The sequence below is a fragment of the Lithobates pipiens genome, unplaced genomic scaffold, assembly GCF_037356315.1.
Source record: "Lithobates pipiens isolate NorthernLeopardFrog02 unplaced genomic scaffold, aLitPip1_a1.2 Scaffold_8, whole genome shotgun sequence".
Classification (NCBI taxonomy): domain Eukaryota; kingdom Metazoa; phylum Chordata; class Amphibia; order Anura; family Ranidae; genus Lithobates; species Lithobates pipiens.
The window spans coordinates 277,005,825-277,022,494 of record NW_027507903.1 but is presented as its reverse complement, the minus strand read 5'-3'; positions in this window follow the sequence as shown (position 1 = coordinate 277,022,494).

The window sequence follows — 16,670 nt, the reverse complement described above, 5'->3', positions numbered from 1 at the left end:
CGCTAGAGGCCTATCCCCTTTAGCGCTTAAGCTGGCCTTCTCTTAAAGCCTTTCGTGTTTTCACTGGAGAATTAATCCACTCTATTTGCGTGTGCTCCCATGGGAAAAATCTATACAGGAGTCCCTTACTGAATTGTTTCACATTAACAAACTGTCTACTTCACCTTTTACTGTGTGAGATGCTATAAAGGCCTAACTGAGAGGTCTAGTGATCAAAGAAATTAGTGCATATAAAAATATCTACAGCGAGGTGCGAAAGCCTCCTGTCTTACATGGTCCACAGAACAGAGGCACAATATCTTTCTCCTCCCTCGCCGCAGCATGTGGTCTCATGGAAAAATGCCCAATTATTCTACCGACAAAAAGCGCTTGAGAAAGCTGAGAACACAATATAAATACTTTGCTGATGGTAAAAAAAACATGGGCTAATTTTTACTGATGATTGCTATCTCCCCAAACCCCCCAAAATATATTTTGTCTATTGCCACTGCCTCAAGTGCACCTACTCAGGGCCCCCTGGAAATTCCCAAACTCTTCCAACAGTATTATATTGACCTCTACTGCAGTAAAGTACAATAACCCCGTCACAGTTATATCATTTTTTTTATGCTCCATAAAACTGCTTCGTCTATCAAGAGAGGACAGGAAGCTCTTAAAGAATGAGTTCACTTTAAAAAAAAAAAAAAATGCACATTTTTTTGCAAGTAAAAAAAAGTGCCTTTATTATTTTTTGTAGTAGGAGCCTATAAAGCATTGCACCAGACATCAGCAGCAGGTGGAGGCTGCAGCACTTGGAACTTGTTACATGCTTCACTCTGAACGTATCCTTTAAATTCCTCTTTGACTTTAGAAGTGCTTAGTAACATGGTGACAGTATTGCTACCGGAGCTGTTAACAGTTTTGAAAGAGGTTTATGAGTTGCAACAATGCTTCCAGAATCTATGCACTGAAAGGAATTATACACCTTGACGACCACCCTGGTTTATGCAGGCAGACCACCGGGACCCTCGGATCCTCGGATCCGTGAGAGACCACATGAGACACAGAAAAGAAGCTTGAGTGTGTTCATAAAATCTCTGACTTTATTGAATACAACATTAGTTTATATACCAGTAAAAATACATGTCTACAGATTTTTACATACCTACACTCAGTACTTTCTTATCAAGAGCTAGACTTCTTGACTAGATAACAAGAAATAGTTGATGACTTGCTGACACAGATTCAGCTTAACCACAGTATCTCATAGGGTGTGGTTCTATGTAAACTTTTAAGCCGATTATGGCAAAATGGACACACACAAAAAGTTCACTTGTACTTTTATGTAAAATGGAAGAGAATCTATCAACCTATCAAAATGCACTGCACTTCCAATTAACATCTCATAACCTACATTAATAGGAATCCAATCTAGTTTTGGTTTTACAATATGTAAAGAAACTTTACCATACCTAGGGATTAAGCTGGCCACCTCTCTCCGAAACCTATATTTTGCAAATTGCCCCCAGGTGTTCACACGCGTTAAACAACTGTTACGTATGTGGTCAGCGTACCATATTTCATTCTTAGGCAGAATTCAAGCCATTAAAATGTCTATACTTCCATAACTTCTATTCTTTTTTAGATCCCTACAGATATATGTATGGGGCTACCACATTTATTGCTGTATTATGCCTCAGCTAGGCTGATACAGATGGCTCAATGGCACTCCCTTCTGGCAGAAGTCCCATGGATACAATTTGAGCGATCCTCAGTGGGGCCCTATTACCTTCCAGGCCTCCTCTGGTTGGACAAAGTTAAGCACAAAGACCTTACACCACTTAATGGTGTGGTTGGCCAGGCAATACAACTGTGGTCATTGTATAAAAATATGGCTAAAAGTATCTAACAAGGTAGCCCAGATAACTGGAATACGATATGATTTAACATTTCACTGAGGCACCCCCTCCAGCTCAAAAATTAGAACACACACTCTTGCACTAGAGATCACCAACAGTTCCCTGGGACCAAGTATTACGACATATGGAGGCGATCTGACTTATGGAAAGAATCCACCACACCTTGTTTGACACCATGCATGTGTTTGACAAGAACTGGGCCCCATGGTCATCATATGATATATAAGATACCTAGAAGGCAAATTCATATATGGAAGGTGCCTCACTATTGGTAGATCAGAGCCACCCCCCCTATTTTGTGGGGGGGTTCTTTCCCCCCTTTATGAACAACTGCCTCCATCTTTGTTTTTTTGTTTTTGGTTTGTTTCTTTTTTTTTCCTAGTTCCAATTTCTGCATATAGCGCCCTTAGGATTTTTTTGCTATCTGACAATCAATTAAACAATCCTAGATACCGGTCAGGGCAAAGTCAATTTTGAGTTATGTTGTTATACGCAGGTAATTCTTAATTACATTTGTATGGACACTTTTTCTTTTCTTTTTCCTGTTGATCCAGTAATTGATTGCCTGTGCTATGTATCTGAAGAGAATTTGCAAGCTAAATGTATGTTTTTATTTTTGACAAAAATAAAAATCATTGGTAATCAAAATGGAAGAGAATCTAAGATGGAGGCAGTTGTTCATACATTCTATTATATGCACATTCTACTGAAACCAGGAAAAGACAAGCTTTACTCCTAATCATATTGACCCATCTCACTATTAAACTTGGATGTCAAACTCCTGGCAAAGGTGTTGTCAAACAGACTCAGCAAGGTAATGCAGCAATTAGTGCACCCTGACCTTACCAGATCAACAGCGATTAACATTCATAGGCATTTCCTTAATTAACAAATTCTTTCTGACAATATAGGGGATAGAGTCATTCTCTCTTTGGATGTGGCCAAAGCATTTAATAGCAGGGAACAGCTCTAGCTCTGGGAGGAGTTAACACTTTTTGGCCTTGGTGAATGCTTATTGGCTTGGTCAAATTGCTATATTCTGCCTGTAAGGTTACCATGTACATCAGAGCATCCTACTCTGCATTTATTCTCTTCACAGAGAAACACAGCAGGGGTGTCCCCTTTCCCCTCTCCTCTTTACATTGGTGACTGAGCCACTTGTGGCGGCTATTCCACAATCTGAATCCATTTCCAGTTTCAAGAGGAGAGAGAGGGAAAATACAATCTCTCTATATGTTGAGGACGCATGTTATTTTTAGGGGGATACCAAAAACTAATTGTCTTTCCTTATGTCAATCATCAACATTTGGATCTTTCTCAGGAATTGCCATCAACTGGGACAAATCTGTCCTCCTGCCTTTAGACTCCCAGCAACTGCTGCTTTCACATTGTGTAGTAGAAAAGTAGTGACATCTTTTAAATATCTTGGGCCCCGTCTAAATTACCTTTGTTTGTGGTGGGACGGACGAATCTCATCAAAATGGTTTTGGTGGGCACCACTGTTATTGTACATTTTGCATAATTCCTCAGTGGGGATCCCACACAGATAGATTCAGTTTTCCGAATCCCTACTTGGAAGTGTAGAAATCCCAAAATTTGATTGCCTATTTTACAACTACCAAAAGATAGCTATGATCTAGCTATACTTCACACGAGACTAAATTTCCTGGCTGTGCAACTGCAGCACTTTCCATGATGTGGTATGACAAATATGTCTGATCCAAATCAAGCCAACTCTCTTGAGATGTCAAATACCATCTCCTGGTTCAGTTGAAAGTGGGTGGTTTGCAGGAACCCTCATTTAAACTAATAAATAAACTGTGCGATGAAATTAAATAGATCATGAGATGTGAGATGAAATGAGATCTTACTATTTACCTACCTGAGAGGGAGGGCATTTTGAGGAGTTTAGCAAGCTACATAACTTTGACCATTGGTATTCTAGGGGGGTGCAATTCCTCCATCAATTTTTTTACACAGGATCAATTAAGATCCTGTCATGACCTGCAGAAAGAGTTTAATATTTCTTCTCTCAGATTTTTCCAATACCTCCAATTATGGCACGCCCTTTTAGCACAAGCCAAATTGACCAATATGAGATTGATTCCCACTTCACTTATTGATTCCTTTGCCTCTACCATGGATCTGAAGGGTCTTATATTATTTCTCTATAGGTCAAAGTTTGCTAGAGTGAGGGCCTAATAGAGAGGGAAACCCATGTTCCACACACTCCACACCTAGGTAACACCAGCCAGGCATAAATTAGAAAAGAAAAGGTATTGTAGAGGACAGGCTTTTAAATGGTAGTCCCCATGGTTGAGATACAACATATATGTACACTAATCATACTTATAAAGATAAAAAAAGTTTATTTAATAATACATCTAGTGTATATAAAAAAGAGGCAAAAAGGGCACCTTAAGCCCAAATATATGTAGAAAACACATCACAAAAGTAACAAATATGATATCACATGACTTTTACAGGATCTGCCAACATGTTTTGCGGGCATTACCGATTCTTTAAGGCCTAATCCATCATATGTGGATCACCATTAATCTGGCACAGTATATATACAAACAAGACATAGTCACAAGCAAAAGAAAAAAAAGAGTAAAACCACCCGACCATCCAACTCACATTTAAAACATCACATACAATTATATAGTTATGCTTTTGGGGTGTGTTGTTTTAAATGTGGGCTGGATGGTTGAGGGTTGCCCTTTTTTTTCTTCTGCTTGTTTGGGGACAGTTTATAATGTGTGTATATATATATATAGATATATCTATATATCTATATATATTTTTGATTGCATGTTAATATGAAATGACTATGACTTGTTTGTATATATACCACATGTTTTGTGATACACATATGGAGGATTAAGCCTTGAAGAAGCGGCAATGCCTACGAAACATGTTGGCAGATCCCGTACAAGTCATGTGATATCTTATCTGTTACTTTTGTAATGTGTTCTTCCACATATATTTGGGCTTTAGGTGCCCTTTTTGCCTTTTTTTATGAACACTAGATGTATTAATAAATAAACTTTTTTTTATCTTTATAATTATGATTGGTGTACATATATGTTTTATCTCAACCATGGGGACTACCATTCAAAAGCCCATCTTCTACAATACTTTTTTTTTTCCCATAGGTCGTTGTTGGATAATTTCCTGCCCAAACTTCGTATACCCAGTAGGATATGGTGGGAAAAGGATACAGGGGATCTTGGCAAGGAGATGTGGTAGAGTTTACTGGAGCAAGTTTTGTTAGTATCTTTCTCGCCTATGCAATGACTTTCTCAACTTTTTGTAATACATAGTGTATAGAAAACTTGTGAAGTTCAGTTCTGTATCAATCCTGACCGCCCCCCACTGCAGCTCCCAGGCAGATCTTTTACATATGCCCTGGAGGTACCCCATGACGCTCTGCTATTGGCATCTAATAATTGACAGCCCATCTGAGTACCTGTCACTGCCCATCTAAGTGCCTGTCAGCACCCATCAGATTACCCGAGTACCAGTCACCAGCCCATCAGAGTACCCGAGTACCTATCTGTAGCCCATCAGAGTACCCGAGTACCTGTCACCAGGCCATCAGAGTACCCGAGTACCTGTCACAAGGCCATCAGAGTACCCGAGTACCTTTCTGCAGCCCATGACTCATAGAATATATGTTGGGGTGTTTGCTTTCCAAAATAGGGTCGTTTTGTGGGTAATTCCATTGTCCTGGTGCTCAAGGACCTTCAAAAATGTGATGGGTAGGAATGAAATGAGATGTGTAATTTATGCTCCTAGAACCCTAAAGGTACTACTCCAATGTTGGGCCTCTGTATGTGGCCAAGCTGTGTAAAAGCCTCACACATGTGGTATCGCCATACGCGGGAGGAGTAGCAGAATGTATTTTGGGGTGTCATTTTTGCTATATACATGCTCTGTGTTCATTTTCTTTCCACATTTTCTGAAGACTTGTGTAAAAAAATGAACCATTCAAAGGACTCATGATGCTTCATAGAATATATGTTGGGGTGTTTGTTTTCCAAAATTGGGTCATTTTATGGGTAATTCCACTGTCCTGGTGCTCCAGGGCTTTCAAAAGTGTAATAGGTCTTTAAGAATATAGAGGTGTAATTTATGATCCAAGAATGCCTGACGGTGCTCCCTGCATGTTGGGCCTCTGTATGTCGCAGGCTGTGTAAAAGTCTCACACATGTGGTATCGCCATCAGGAGGAGTAGCAGAATGTGATTTGGGGTGTCATTTTTGCTATATGCATGCTTTGATTTAGAAATATCTTATAAACTGACCACTTTGTGTAAAAAAAAGTTTTAATTTTCTTTCTACATTTTCCGAGGACTTGTGGAAAAAAATGAACCATTCAAAAGACTCATTATGCCTCATAGAATAGACATTAGTGTGTCTGCTTTCCAAAATGGGGTCATTTTGTAGGTAATTCCACTGTCCTCGTGATCCAGGGCCTTCACAAATGTAATAGGTCATTAGGAAATTAGAGGTGCTCCTAGAACCCCTGATGGTCCTCCCTGCATGTTGGACCTCTCTGTGTGGTCAGGCTGTGTAAAAGTCACACACATGTGGTATTGCTATACTCGGGAGGAGTAGCAGAATGTATTTTGGGGTGTAATTGGAAGTATGCATATGCCGTGTGTGAGAAATAACTTGTTATTATGACAATTTTGGGAGAAAAAAAAATCGTAATTTCCCAAGAATTGTGGGAAAAAAATTACAACCTTAAAAAACTCATCATGCCTCATACTAAATACATTTGACTGTCTACTTTTCAAAAAGGGGTCATTTGGGGGGTATTTTTACTTTCCTGATATTTCAGGGCCTCAAGAAATGATAGCAGTGCATTAGTGCATCAGGTATGATCAGGTGTGATCAATTTTCAATTATTTGCACCATAGCTTGTAGACTCTATAACTTTCACAGAGACCAAATAAGATCCACTAATTTGGGTTATTTTTAACAAAGAGATGTAGCAGTATACATTTTGGCCAAAATTTATGAACAAAAATTACGTATTTGCAAAATGTTATCATAGAAACTAAAAAAATTTGTTTTTTTAAAAAAAAAATTCGCTCTTTTTTCACTTATGTTGCAAAAAATAAAAAACCCAGTGGTGATTAAGGACCACCAAAAGGAAAGCTCTATTTTTATGAAAAAAAAATGATAAAAATGTTGTTTGGGTACAGTGTTGCATGACTGAGTAATTGGCATTCAAAGTGCAAGAGCACTAAAAGCTAAAACTTGGTGTGGGAAGGAAGAGTGTATAAATGTCCTGTATTGAAGTGGTTAAAGATGTATAAATGTAAAAAATATAAATCATTTTACATAAAACTATTTCTTTGTATTTGATTATTTTTAAGGAGAAAAATTGTGTGGGTAATTAAAAGCTTATAATTATCACATTGTTTGTACTAGAACAAAATAATTCCATAGGATTAACCTTACCCAAAGCAATGAAAAAAGTGTATCCTGTTATTATTATTTTCCTATATTCTTACAATATTGGTCATAAGTGTGTTAATTTTTAGCATATTAAATATTGTAAAATGTTGACACTGACATTTTTCCTGCACTGTTTTCTTATTACTGTTTATTCTACGGTATTTCCTTTGCTCTGGTTATTTTTCAGGGCCTTCTATTGTCATTGTTTTCAAATATATTCTGACATACCAATCTCCATGAAAAGGTTCCCATCAAATGTTAGCACTGTTGGTTAAATTTGTTGTCCAATTACAGAAATAATTCATTAATGTCAAAGGAGGCCATCCTTTCTGCTATGAAAAAATAGCCTGTTAGTGCAGTCATGTGGAACCAGACAACATATAATTGGAGTCACTGGTACTCAAGATATATCTGCTTACATTTTCAATAGAATTTATTTCTATAACACAACCTAGTCAAGTAATCTGTTCTAATCTAGCACTGTATTAGGACTGTTTTTTTAAGTATGTGCGTAGTGTAAAGAGCATATAGACACACTTTTGTTTGCATTAATTTTGCCAGGACTGAGACTTCACTTCATTGATTTTGTACAGTACATGAAACAAGAGAGAGAAAGAAAAAAATCTAAGCAAAAAACTGTCATTGAATTTTTTTAATTGCAGGTTGAAGGGTAGTGAGCCAAATTAAAATCATGTCTATGCATATGGTAAGGACTGTATTTATCTTGCCTCTTCTAGCCACCTCTGTACATTTACTAAAAAATATCTAGTACATTTTAGTCAACTAAAATCGAATGGGCTCAGTTAGATTTTAATGCATTATTTAAGCATTTCTTTAGAATTGCCAAACTCATTATATACTCCTGGAGTATAAATCTAATAACATTATTATTTGGCATTTTAGTTTTAGTCGTATTTTAGTATTTTGACTAAAATGTAATTTTAGTTTTAGTTGTATTTTAGTCATCTCAATTGTTTTAGGCTTATTTTACTCGACTAAATCAGTATTAATTTAGTAGATGAAATGAGACACCAATGATGAGACTTATTTTGCTCTGACCGATACCAACAATGGATGATCAGGGGCTTACAGTGCACCGATAAGTGGAGGGGCCATGGAGGATGGTGCTTCCTGAAAGGGGGTTATCCCTCTAATATGGATGCCCTGGTTTTATTATAACACTGCCAGGGCTGGGCTCTCTGCTCTCCCTTCTCAGTGCTCAAGTTGCTCAGCTGTTGGATAATTGCCAGCACTCATCGTTCCACAGTGACTCAACTGGTGATCATTTCCTGCTCGTCAGTCCAGTTTCCAGCCAGCCCCTTCTGGCTATTTAAACTGCCTGGTTTAGTGTCTTCGCCTTGGTCAAACATATCTGGAGACTCTATGTTCCTGTTGAAGTCTTGCTTGGCTGACGTCCCTTGTGGTTTCTGATCCTTTCTGCTGCCTCCGACTACACTGATCTCTGGCTTCCTGATTTACTGGCTTGTTCTAACTATCCGCTTTGGCTAATGAACCCTGGCTATGTTTTGACAACGCTTACTTATCTGTACCATTTTTATCATTATATTAAAAGGTGTGATTTTACAGCATTTTCTGTCTCCGTCTGATTCATGGTTCCTGACAGTAGACAAGGGCAATGAATTCAGAAGATGCAGGCAATCCACCTAGTGGTAATATTTTTTTTAGGTTGAAGAAGAAGGACCACTGCATGGGTCTGTTTGCCATAGTGTTACAGACACTCGCACTGCTCACACTGATTCGCACTGCTCACCTGGATGCTCCCACTGTGGCTGTTCCGGTACAACCTGTGCTGCAGGCCATCTCTGCTGCTTCTCCAGTCTCTGTGCAGGCACCCACCTCTAACATTAACTCTGTAAGAGGTATGTCTGGTTCTGATAGAGCCTTAGCCTGGGCAAACCCTCTATGGGAGATGCAAAAATTGTCCTGAGCTATCCTGGGTTTGTGGCTTGCTTTAAAAGGGTATTTGACGTTCTCACATTCTCCACTTCTGCTGCCAAGAGGCTCGTGCTCAGTACAGAAACTGTTGCCGATTACGCCATTGAATTCCATACTCTGGTAGCAGAGGTCGCTTGGAACAATGAGACCCTCGTGGCTGCTTTTTCTCTTGGTCTCTCGGATATCAAAGTTGAGAGAACTTCTTTCACGGAGCACTTGCGGAAGCCTCCTGTACATTTGGCTCTGAGTTTTGCAGTCCCACCCTTGCCTCCCTCCCCTCCCATGCCTCCTGGTACCGAGTCCACCAGTGAAATAGAACCCATACAGTTGGGCTTCACACATCTCTCTGTGGATGAGGGGGCCTTTAGGAGGAGGAAGAGATTGTACCTTTATTGTAGCCAGGCAGGTCATTTTTTGAAATCTTGTCCCACATGTCCGGGAAATGCTTGCGCCTGAGGTCCTGTAGGGGACAGACCTTAGGTGCCGTTGTTAGATCCCCAGTTATCCTGAAGGATATGCCTCTAATTCTGTCCAAGCACTCGATTCCACTTGGCATTGAGGCTATGGATGATGGGAGACCTCTGCAGCCTGCCCATGTGACTCATGAGACTGCTACATTGACCATGGCCATAGGGGCTCTTCACCAAGAGATAATCCAATTGAAAGTCCTTTCCTGACCTCATTACTGGGTGGTTATTGGTTATGCTTGCTTACAGATGCACAACCCCTCTTTTGATTGGCTTTGTGCTGAAGTTACTTCCTTGTCGCCACAATGCAGTAAAACATGTTTTCGGAAAGTGGCTAAGGTCTTGTGCACCTCTTCACTGTCATCCTTGCCAGAGGAGTACTGCAAATGTACAGATGTCTTTGACAAAAGTCAAGCCAGTAGTTTGCCTCCACACCGGTTGCATCATTGCACATTTGACCTTCAACCTTGTGCTATGCCTCCTCGTGGCTGGGTTTACCCTTTGTCTGTCTTGAATGATAAAGCCATGGAGGACTATGTTGCCGGCGAACTTTCTCGAGGGTTTATCCATAAATCCTTATCTCCTGCTGGTGCTGGCTTCTTTTTTGTGAAGAAGAAGAGGGGTGAACTGAGACCTTGTATCGATTATAGGGGTCTCAATTGCATCACGATTAAGAATGCCTATCTGATTCCGTTGATTATGGAATTATTTGATCACCTCAAGGGAGCAACAGTTTTCACAAAGCTCGAACTGAGAGGGGCATACAATCTTGTGAGGATCAAGGAGGGTGACAAATGAAAAACTGCATTTAATACCAGGATGGAACATTATGAATACCTCATAGTGTCATCTGGTCTTTGCAACGCTCCTGCAGTTTTTCAGGAATTCATCAACGAGGTCCTCCGAGATATGTTGCAGCAATGTGTGGTTGTTTATCTAAACGATATTTTCATATATTCTAAATCCTTAGAGAGCCACCACACAGATGTCTCCCATGCGCTACAGAGACTGGAGATAATTGACTGACCATAAGAATCTTACATTCTTGTCTGAGGCAAAACGCTTATCTCCCAGAAGGGCTCGATGGGCTCTTGTTCAGTCAAGTTTCAATTACATTGTCTCATTCTTACCTGGTACTAAAACTGTAAGGGCTGGTGCATTGTTGCAACAGTTTTCCTCCGCTTCCAAGATAGAGTCGGTATCCTGCTCCTGTATTACCCCCCAATCGTATGCTGGCCACTGTGCGTACTAGTCTCACTTCACCTTTGGGTGACAGAATTCTTCCCACTTAGATCCATTGTACTCAGAGTCAATCTGTGGATAGTATGGCAAGGAACAAAGAGCAACAAAGAACATAGACCTGAAGTGTGCCGGGGTCACGTGGTCAGTATGCCTAAAAGGGGGCATACCCAAGTATGAAATGTAATGAATGAAAATAAAAAGAAAAGGGGAATGGGTGGGTGGGACACGAGAGCCAGCGTCCACAAGTGAAGGAGGCAGAGGAGGGGAGGCTTTATGCAGCCTGACTCCTCCTACAATCACAGGCTGCCCTGCAGTCAACCTTACATTCGTACTCTGAGTCAATCTGTGGATAGTATGGCAAGGAACAAAGAGCAACAAAGAACATAGACCTGAAGTGTGCCGGGGTCACGTGGTCAGTATGCCTAAAAGGGGGCAAAAATAACACAGTAGGATGAAAGCTTTAACAACCAGATTACAATGTGAATTAACATTTAACCTGTGGTGGCGGCAATGAAAGTATGAACTTAGCTGCAGAAGGGGGAGCGCTAGGAAAGGCAGCAGAGGACCAACCCAGGGTTTGGCAATTGTAACACAACAAGCCGGTATAAACCAACCCAAGCACCACACCTTGCTAGGCTCCAAGACCCTGAAAACAGAGCCTCCCCTTAAGCTGAATCTCATGAACATACAGATGTAACAGAAAGCTGTGGTGCCAATCAGTTGATTGGCTAAAGTAAGCGAGACCCTGGGGCAGAAGCACCACTCCCCTGGCCCTAGGAACCACAAAAAAACAGCTATAGCCCTGCCTTGAGCACCAGGCTGGTAACCAACGCACAAGGAGACCTGAGAGTATTACAGATATGTCACGAAAATAAGACCCACAATGGGAAGTTGGCTGAGCACAGTAGGGGGACTATTCTGCTGGATCCCCTGAGGACGGCTTCAATCGGAAGTGCAGAAAATTAAACAACCTGATGGGTCATCCAACTTGAAATGGTGAGACTCAAAACGATCCGTCCTGAAAGTGCTGTTGGCCGATACAAGCTGGAAGAGGCCAAAAAGAAAGAGAAAAGCAAATAGGAACTGGATGTTAACCATCGGGACTGGAAACCTAGACTGGAAAGCCTGGAAAACATGCCAAGCAGTGACATGAGACAAACCTAACCTGTGACAAAAAAATTTAACCTGCGTGAAGGAAACATGACTGAACAGGAAACATGAGTAGCGTGAGCTGAAACAAACGAGAGAAACAACAGAACTGAGGCTGCAAGAAAACACCATCTGCATAAGAAACGCAGGTTGCATGAGAACGTGAATTGATGAAACGAGAGAAACCTAGGAAAAATGAGAGAAACCAAGTGACACTGGGGACACGAGAAAAAAAAAACCTGGGGACACGAGAAAAACCTGGAAAACAAGAGAAACCTGGAAAACGAGAGAAACGCAACATTGCATGAGAAACGTAACATAGCATGAGAACATGCATGAGAAAACCGTAACATTGCTTGAGAACCGAAATATTTAATGAGAAACATAATTTGCATGAAAAACTTACCTGCATTAGAACAAACCGCATGAGAAATGTGAAATGTTAAAATGAAATGTGAGTGGTGAAAGAACAGATGAGGAGACTTGCCACCGAACAAGCCAATTAAAAACGATTACCTCAATCTGTTAAACCCGTAGGCGTGATGGGTAACCGGCGGTGGAAGAACATGGACAGCCCAGCTGTGTGAAACACCCAGAGAACATGATAGACCACCTGCTCATGACATAACAATTCCCCTGGTATCTTGCTAAATATAAAGACGTGGGTGTTGAAATGACAGGACCAACAGCGCATAAATGTGAACCTAATGACAACACCACCCTAGTGTATGCAGAAATGAGCCCGAGCAACCTGCAGCGCTAAGACAGGAAATTAAAACGAACACTCAGGGCTAAGGTACTCACAAACCATGGTGGGTAGTAGTAAAGGTATAAAGGTGAATGTAACGCATGACCTATGGACTACAGGTGAGCAGATTGTGGGACGACAATCAATTAATAGTGAAACCTCAGCCCGTAAGGACCTGTAAACGTAACAGATCCTGGATGTAAGCACCAGCTAACAGAAAAGCAGCAAACGAAGGGCAATGACATGAAAAGCATAAGACATGAAACCTGCGGCACATGGGAAAGACGTAAGAAACACGAGAAAATGCAAGAAAACATCAGAAACATGGGAAAACGTCAGAAACATGGGAAAACTTCAGAAACATGAGAAAACATAGGAACATGTAAGAAAACATGAGAAAATGCTATAAAACATGGGGAAACGTCAGAAACATGGGAAACATAAGAAACATGGGAAACATAAGACATGTGAGAAGTTCCAGAGACACGTAAATTGAATCAGACACGCACATTACATCCGACACATAAATTGCATGAGAGAACCTAAAATGCCTGAGAACCATAAATTTCATGAGGATAATGACATGAAAGGCATAAGACATGAAACGTGCTGCACATGGGAAAACGTAAGAAACATGGGATACATGAAATAAACACGGGAAACACGTAAGAAAACCTGGGAATACGTCAGAAACATGGGAATACGTACCAACACGAGAAAACATGGGAATATGTAAGAAAACGCTAGAAAACATGGGGAAACGTCAGAAACAAGGGAAACGTAAGAAGTTGCATGAGACACGTAAATTACAACAGACACGTTACAGACACAACATTACATCTGGTACGTAAATCGCATGAGAAACGTAAAATTCATGAGAACCATAAATTCATGAGAACCATAATAGTGTAAGAACTGTAAATCGTTTAAAAAACGTCAACTGCATGCGAAACGCAAAATGGCCGAGAAACGCATTTTGTATGAGAAACCGTAACTTGCATGGAAAAAAATACATAAATTGCATGAGAAACGCCAACTTCATGAGAAAAGCAAATCGCATGAGAGACCCAAATCGCATGAAAGACAAAATTGCGTAAGAACCGTAAATTCCATGAAAAACGTCAACTGCATGAAAACCGTGAATTGCATAAACCGTAAATTGCATGAGTAACAGCAATTGCATGTGAAACCGTAAAATTGCGTAAGAACCGTAAATTGCATGAGAAACATAAAAAACCCACGAAATGTAGATTGAATGACAACCGCATGAGAACAACTCACATAAGAATGTAATCTTGTGAGAATGTACACCACATGAGAACCTAACCGCGTGAGAACGTACATCACATGGAAACGTACATGCCTAAGAACCATAATTCCCATGAACACGTACATTGCATGAAAATGTACCACCCATGAGAACGTGAATCACACATCAGAACATAATTGCATGAGAGCGTAATTGCTTGATAACGTAAATCGCATGAGAACATAAAGCATGAGAATGTAAAATCTAATGAGAACATAATTGCATGAGAACGTAAATCGAATGAGAACGTAAATCGCATGAGAACATAATTGCATGAGAACATAATTGAATAAGAACGTGAATTGCCTAAGAACATATCCGCATGAGAACATAATCGCACGAGAACGTAACCGCGCGAGAACGTAACCGTACGAGAACATAACCGCACAAGGACGAAATCCCATGAAAACATAAAACATGAAAATGCATGAGAACCGAAAAACATGAGGACCGTAATTGCTTACATGTGAGCTACTGCAGAGCCTGACAAGCGTACAGTGAGAATCATCACTATATGCCCACCTGTATCCCTGGGCAGAATTAAACAAGCATAACATGGGAAAAAAACAAAAAAAAATGAAAATTCCTGGCAAGCCCCTCAGACACTACAACCTAGTGCAGGTAGAAGAGTTGTCAGGCTGTCAAACCCCCGCAACCCCCGGGAGAAGCGGTGCGGGTGGCCGAACTATCAACAAGCGGAGTCGGAGGTTGGCCAAAAAACCCCCTCCACCGGCGAGCCCCAGGGAGAAGTGGGGGCGGCAGCCGGGTCATACAAAAGCAGCTGATGGGTGGCCCACCCCCCCAGCGGACCACCGGGAGAAGCGGGCAAGCGGCCGAACCATCAATCCCAAGGAGCTGGTGGCAGACACCCCTTCCAGCAAAGCCGGGAGAAGTGGGCGGGCGGAACATGCAACCAATAGCTGGCCGGATAGCCAACCCTCCCCCCCCCCAGTGGACCATCGGAATATGCGGACGGGCGGCCAAAACCTAACGATCCCGTGGAGCTGGTGGGTGGCCAAACTCCCCCCCTCCCCCGGCGAAGCACCGCCGAAGTAGAGCGAGACACAGGGGACCACTGGCTGTCTGCTGAACACCTAGAGAGGACAACCCTGAGTTCTCCTTTATTGTACTCAGAGTCAATCGACTGTGTGGGAACACTTCTGGACAGTCACCTGCACCACTGCCACCAGGAGATCAGAGCATTTATCTGCCATCAGCTGCCATCGCTGACAGGAGCTGCGGGAAACCCCCCCTCCCCCGGCAGAACCACACTGGCTGAAACCTCCCTCCCCCTCCCCTCCGGCAGAGGCAGCGGGAGAAGGAGGCGGGCGGGAGAAGGGCATCCCCGTGGAGACAGGAGCTGTGGGCGAAACCCGCCTCCCCCACGGGGGAAGCCCACGGCTGAAACTCCCCTCCGGCAGACAGCGGGAGAAGAAGGCAGGCGGGAGACGGGCTGCGGTCAGCCTAACATTTCTCCTCCCTAGAAACCTGGTGACGCTGCTTTGTCCCTGAGAATCTCTGCACTGCTTTGCTCCAAACTTACCATTCTCCCAAGGTAGCTGGCCACCCAGGGAATAATAAACTACTTTGGACAATTCATAGCCGCTTGTTCCATGTGTGCTCAGAGTAAGACACCGTGACACCTTCCAGTTGGCCTCCTACAACCCATACCCAATGGAGAGAGGCCTTGGACCCACCTGTCTATGGATTTTATTGTGGAGTTACCCAACTCCCGGGGCAGCACAGTTATTCTTATGTTAGTTGATCGGTTCTCGAAAATGTCACATTGTATTCCACTGAAGAAGTTTCCCACATCCAAAGAACTGGCATCCATTTTGCTCGGGAGATCTTTCAGTTACATGGGCTACCCAAGGTTTTCATCTTGGACAGGGGTAGCCAGTTTGTCTCCAGGTTTTGGCAAGCCTTTTGTGCACAGTTAGCTATTCAGTTTTTCTTCTCCTCTGTGTATCACTCACAGTCCAATGGGGCCACAGAACGAGCCAACCAAGCCTTGGAGCAGTTTCTATGTTGCTATATTTCTGACCATCAGAAAAACTGGTCAGACCTCTTACCTTGGGCGGAGTTTTCTCACAATAGTGCTGTCAATACCGCTTCCGAATTGTTTCAGTTAATGGCGAATTATGGTTTCCAACCATCCATGTTGCCTGAATCATTTGTTCTTCAAAGAATTCCTGCATTAGAGGAGCATCTCCATGATCTTCGTTCCACTTAGGTGCAGGCCCAACAGTCCCTGGGACATGCCAGTGATAGGTACAGACTCCATGCTGACTACAGACACCTATCTGCGCCTTCCTACCAGGTTCGGAAGAGGGTCTGGCAGTCTTGCAACCTGTGACTTCATGTTCACTCACTGAAACTGGCACCATGTTTTTTTGGGCTTTTCCATATTCCCTGTAGGATCAACCCAGT